At 25.3% G+C, this 6,641-nt stretch overlaps 1 long non-coding RNA gene across 1 annotated transcript; it reads right to left on the bottom strand.

The window, feature by feature from the left end:
• Positions 1-4,170: 4,170 nt before the first annotated feature.
• On the bottom strand, positions 4,171-6,310 carry LOC107884788. Its single transcript, XR_003838728.1, has 3 exons — positions 6,180-6,310; positions 4,437-4,600; positions 4,171-4,322 (listed from the first exon to the last, which is right to left on the bottom strand). It is a non-coding gene; the product is annotated as an uncharacterized LOC107884788 (long non-coding RNA).
• Between the last annotated feature and the right edge of the window lie 331 nt (positions 6,311-6,641).

A 6,641-nucleotide genomic window follows, 5' to 3' on the forward strand; every position in this document is an offset into this window, starting at 1 on the left:
AAATATGCATGAAAAATTTGAAAAATATGCAATAAAAAGTAAAGAAATTTTTGGACAAAAAATGCAACAAACATTTATTATTATAGACAAATTGAAAATGTTTGTGTTTGATATTAATTGTTGTATATAATTTTTTCTTTTTGTTTACTTAATCGAATATGTTTAGCGATGTTCATATGCTGTTCAACAGTAAACCGACATTCACTACCGACATTAATTTCGCATAATTTGCAATAAAGGATTGAACCATCGGTAGTTAAAACGTGCTCTCCAAATTCTTTTACAAAACCTCTTAGTCGGTTAGAACAAGAGCTTTTAACTTTAGGCATAACTGAGTGATTTAATAAATCAAATACGTTCACGACAAAATACGAAACGTGCAATATACGGTACTCTACATCGGTCGTAGACAGGAGGGAAACTAACTATAAATTATTAAACGTTCTGTTAAATATCTGATAAAATTGTAATGGCTCGCAGTTTTAAGATAGGTAAGTTTTGACTGTGACAATTGACGAGGCTTATCGAAAATTCTATTTAAGTAGGTACCTACCTTTGCTCCGTATAGGTATAACCATATTTAATTCTCAACAATAAATAAGTGATAATATGTGAAATACATATAATCAAACTTTTATAAGATTCAGTAAAATATATAAAATTACGGTGTTTTTCAGCATTTTGCATCGGAAACCGTCAAATATGTGTTTAAAAACAGAAAAAAACACAAATTATGCATTTTTTAAAAAGAAATGGTAAAATATGCAATTATATGCAAAATAAAATTTTGATATTTTGAATATAGATATCATGAAACATATTTCTGTATAAGAATGGATGCTATTGGACAACCTAAAAAAAATATGCAAATTCATAAACATCCTAACCCTAGTCATCATCATCAATAAATCAATTAGAATATGATTTATGTAACGAAATAGTTTGTAATTTTATATGAATATTCAAGGTTTTAAAAAGCCAAATTTTATTATGTTTGGAAAATAATATTGGGCTTATTAAATAAACTACAGTTATAATATAAGATTGATTATATGTAGGTATATTATATTATATAATTACTTTAAAATCCAATTTATGATTATAATAATGATCAGTGTGTCTTTATTTTTTTTTTATATTTTAGACTAAATATAAATAACAATACATTTATTTTATAATATGCTATAGTACCTATATCTACTTATATAATTATAATATTATATAAATTACAATGATCTTACTAGTCAATTTTTCAGTAGGTATTACAGTAGGTAAACGATATTATATTTCAATAAACACAGCATAGAATAATTTAAATATTTGATGTACCTGCATGTTTAGTTATTTTATATTAAGGCAGAGACCTAATTACTCTGAATTGACACATTATCATTTCTTCTTTTTTTTTTTATAACAAACCTGTCCATAGTTAATTGAGTGAATATCCAGTGTTGTAAAAATATGAACTTCAAACGCTCATAAAACATTTAATTTGATTTGCTCGTAGACATTTTTTTTTTTTTGATAAATGTAGACAAACTTATGAGTTATGAGTAATCTTGTATCGCATTTTCAAATCTTAGATTTAAAAAGAAAAAAATGTATGAATTCTCAACTCAAAATAATTTGCTAATATTCTTGATTATTCCGTATTTTGTCAAAATTCAAACTTTAAATGTTTATGAAATAAATTTGTAACAATATATTAAGAGCCTTCTATTACATTTTCGACCTTTTTTACCAAACAAATAACATTTTAATGACATTCGTAGAAAAAAATTGAAAATTAATAATTACTGTAAACAGCTCAAAATAAATTTTTTTGAAAATGGCACAGGTAGTGTATATAAAATGCTATTATAAACATTCAGTCAAAATTTCATGTATCTACATTAAAAAAAAAAACACACTTCATTGTAAAATCAAAATATTCATCGCTCTGCTCAGAATCTAAAAGGTGGAAAAGTAGGTACCACTCTCCTTTGTAGTAGGTGCTAAGTGGGTCACTGTTAATTTATATGTATGTGTTAAATTTGAATTTAATGATGAAACATTGCATAAAAAAAATTATTCTGAGTAAAGACAGATCCATCTATATTAACTATATTTTATGACATTGCATTTAAAGATCTTATTGTGTGTATAACAAATAAGAACAACATTTATGCCCATATACATAGTTAATTTATGTATCAGATACACTGACTATGCATCGTATATTAAAGTGTCAATTACTAACTTTTTAAATGACAACCTAATAACTAAAATTTTTAGTCTTTTCTTCACAATTAAACTCAATTAGCATGGACGCATAATACATAATACAACATAAATGACATACAAATATGAAATATATTATAAACTATTATTTACAATCCAATTATAAATATAATTTTTTTTCTTATAATCTTATAAATATTTTCTAATGATATTATAAATGTGTTTTGACATTAAAGAGTGGAAAACTGTAAACTAAATGGGTTTTAATAATAATTATGTTACTAACATTGGAAAAATGTCCGTTGTAATATTAAAAATTAAAATGTCGAAAAAAAAAAACAAATAAGTGGAAATCCGAGCTTTCTAATTTCTTTTTTCATAAATTCTTAACTATAATTATACTTTTAACATTTTTTTTAATCTTCTCACACTTATTTAAAACCATACAATTTCATACGAATCTACTGATTAAGTGGAGATACATTGGAGGTCTCTAAGTTATTATAAATATTTTCTAAATATGTGAAATACAAGTTTTTGCCAATAAATATAAGAGATTGTAGGTTTCATACCAAAAAACATATTTAAGGATTACACAATAAAATTAGGATAAATCAAAGTTATTTATAAAATAAAGAAATTCATTCTGTATTTCCAATACAGTTTTTTGATATTTTTAAGAGGACGCTAAACAGATATTTGTTGTCTTTGTCTAACAAGTGCATAATATAGCAGATTTATGCTCAGCATATCATGTTTATTATAGTTTGTTTAAAAATTAGAGTAAATCGATCTATTATGAAACTTGTTGGTAAGAACATTAGTTTGAGTTTGTATGCGGGGTTTTTTATGATAGTTCAATTTTTAAGTGAAGTTATAAGCTTTTTATATTTATGCTAAATTATAAATGCATAACTTACTAAAAAATTGAACTATCGTAAAAACTCACATACAAACAAAGATACTTACCATCAAGTTACATAATAGGTCGATTCACCCTAATTTTTAAACTAACGGAGCTAAACACGTTCTTCTGAGAGTAAGATTGCTTTGTTACCCAGTTGTAAGACGAAGACAACAAATGGCTGTGTAGCATATTCTTAATGACGGTATACTTGGGAAGTGTTTAAATTCTCCTTGGATTTTCAACATTTTAATTTCAAATTATTTAGAAACACAATATAAAAAAGTAAATATTTATGTAAATCATTTTAAGTTACATTTAACTCTTACTTTGTCTTACTTTCTCTAACATAGACAAAACGCATTTACGCAGAATCATTTTTCGATGTTTTTTAGTAATCTTAAAGTAAAATCACCAATAACAAAAAATATAGAGAATAATATTTTTGAGGGAATGACATATAGATTTTTCTAAATATTGTCTCAAAACAAATAAAATTTACAACATTTTTTTGTTTATTTTGAAAATCAAATAATGATGAAATGTAAAATCGATTTGTCATTCTCTATCTTTTTTGTAATGGGTGATTTAACTCTAACATTAATTGAAAACATACAAAAATGATTCTGCGTTAATGCGTTTAGTCTATGTATGGTGTGGGCCAGAGAGAGAAAACAATAAATTAGTGTGCTGACATCCTCTTAATAAATTACAAATGAGGGGGGGGATGCAAATAAAAATATTTAAAACATATTTTAAACACTGGTAGATTACGAAGGATTCATTGAAATTTTCAATGGAAAATCAGTTGTTTTCTTCGATTGGGTAACAGCCAAGTTCGAACCAGTCCACGTACATTTTGTGCTGCATATCTTATAGGATTTAAGCAGTTGTATGCGACTTGACTTTACTGCTAAGTGGCCCAAGATCCACCATCAATTTATCTATATAGTAAAATTAAGAAAAAAAAATCTTGTTAGAATTAAATATAGAAATTAAAAAAAAATAATAGGTAATAATACAATTTTAAATTAAATTACTTGGAATTCAAATTTAGATTATTTACACATTTCCCAAATGTATAGTTACTACAACGTAGTGACACCACATAAATCAACACATTGTATTAGTAATGTAACTGCCTGTTGGTTGGCAGCAAAAAATCTTGACTCTCCTTCCGGTGCAGTAGTGTTTCAAACTGTAATAAATATAAATTACATTTATGTTCATCCAATGCTGAGTTTATTTCCCAACAAATTATGTATAATAGGTATAAAATAAAAATGTTCTTTACGTAATTGGGATCACACACCTGTAATGTAACTAAACGAGTGGAAAAAACAGACCAAATTATATGCTGGTTTGATTCCATTGACCGATCTTGCAACTGGAGCAATGAATCATACTGAGATTGGAAAATCTGTTTTTGGTGGAATAAATGTTTAATTTTCCCGTCATCAGCTACTCTACTTCACCCTGTAATTCAAATATTATTAAATCATTCATGTTGAACACTAAAATTAATGTTCATATACATTATTAGATTTTGAGAGGAAGGATTGTTGTGTCTTACAACATAACAGTGTTTTATTTTATTTTTTACAGTTTTTGGAAGCAAATTGGAGTTTGTAATTTTTCTAGAAAAAATAGTTAAAAGAAAAAATATTTAGGTGTTTGTTACGAGATTGTGCTATCAATATTGTACATATAGTTATATAAAATAAGTCACCTAGGTGTATATAATATCAAACATCTTAAATAAAATAATATTATGATTGTTTTGTTAGGACACGTATTAATGAATATGTTATCAATACATAAATTACAACAAATTTAACCTGATGGCTTGATTTACATTTGTAACCTAATTACACATAAAATAATAAGATTAAATACATATTTTAGTAACCATGTTGCGTCTTTTACGTTTTAACTTTAGGTACCTAGCCTGAAGTACTTTTTGTACGATAGTTAGTACGATTATTCTCCTTAATACGTATTCATTAGTAATGTTTTAAATATGTAGTTGATATTAATAAATCAGTTAATCATGAATACATTATTGTAAAAACTTGTAGGTATGAGTTTATCAATGTATTTATTAAAGCCATAAATATAATATATAACAAACAATTTTGTATAATGTCTATTGTTCATTTTAATATAGATAATTTATTATTTTACATTCTGAGTGGAACGATGAATGTATTGATTTTACAATGATGTGTGTTTTTTAATTTTTGTGTCTGTCATCACCTTTTAGGACAGTAAAAGTGCTTGGATTTTCTTCAACAGTATCTTTTCTGATAGGAAAGTGAATCTAGTTGGTACTTAGGGGGGTCAAAAGTAACATTTTTCCAATAGTTTTCGTGAAAAACAAAAGAAAAATTAAGGAAAAACAGGAATTTTTACGCAAAATCTGTTTTCTAGAAAATTGATTTTGGTTTTTGACAAAATTTATCAAATTTAAAATTGAATAATTTTTTTGTAGTTAAAAATGTATAAAATGTTCAACTTTTATATCTAAGGATTGAAAATTTAAAACAAGATTCCACGTAAATATTTAATTCTTTTACCAAAAATTCTAAGAAATACATAAGCACAGTTTATTTTAATAGTAATTTTGAGTTCAAATTTGGACGAAATTACATATTAAAAAACATGGAATAACTATTTTAGTTATTTTATTGTGATTGTAATGATTGTATAATATTATTTGTGGGTACTTGAAACTTCTAAAGTATACTATTATAATATATCTATGTTAGTACCACGGTTTGTTGTTGATGTATAACACGTTACCTGATGGATATTGTGATATGATTAATTTGGAATTTTTATTAATACCTATTATAGGTCAATTTTTTTTTAATACTATAGATAAGTATACTTATAATAGGTATGTCTAATACCTAGATTGACAAATCGTCTCCGCTCAGAATCGTTTTTCTTATACAGTGATATTATATCATTGAATTCAAATTTAATACTATCCATTATCCATTATACAGTGACCCACTTGTAACCTACTGTACAGCAGAGGACATCCACTTACCCACTTTTTTGTTTTTTATTCTTTATATTGTTAAGTATATGAGCCGGTTCTTTAATATCGGTAACCAAAAGTCTCTTTCCATACTGCGGGTTCACAATTTCCGGTAGTAAACATTCTTTGTAGAAACTGTAAAAATGTAATGAAATAATAATATTTAAGATATAATATAATATAACATAAGTCAAAACAAATAAACAAAAATACAATACACATAGGCGTAACATGTTTACCTATTGTATATTAATTGTATTTTTATTTATTTGTACATTTTATTATTAACCTAATACAATTATAATATTATATTTTGTCAAACAAAAACACTGATACTTGATAGTGTTTACTAAATATTATTATACTTGTTAGCATATTATTATAATATTATAGTTTTTTACTATTGTTATACAGTATACACATTACACTAATTATACTTACACCTAAGTTTGCTAACCATTTTATTCGATC

The sequence above is a fragment of the Acyrthosiphon pisum genome, chromosome X, assembly GCF_005508785.2.
Source record: "Acyrthosiphon pisum isolate AL4f chromosome X, pea_aphid_22Mar2018_4r6ur, whole genome shotgun sequence".
NCBI lineage: Eukaryota > Metazoa > Arthropoda > Insecta > Hemiptera > Aphididae > Acyrthosiphon > Acyrthosiphon pisum.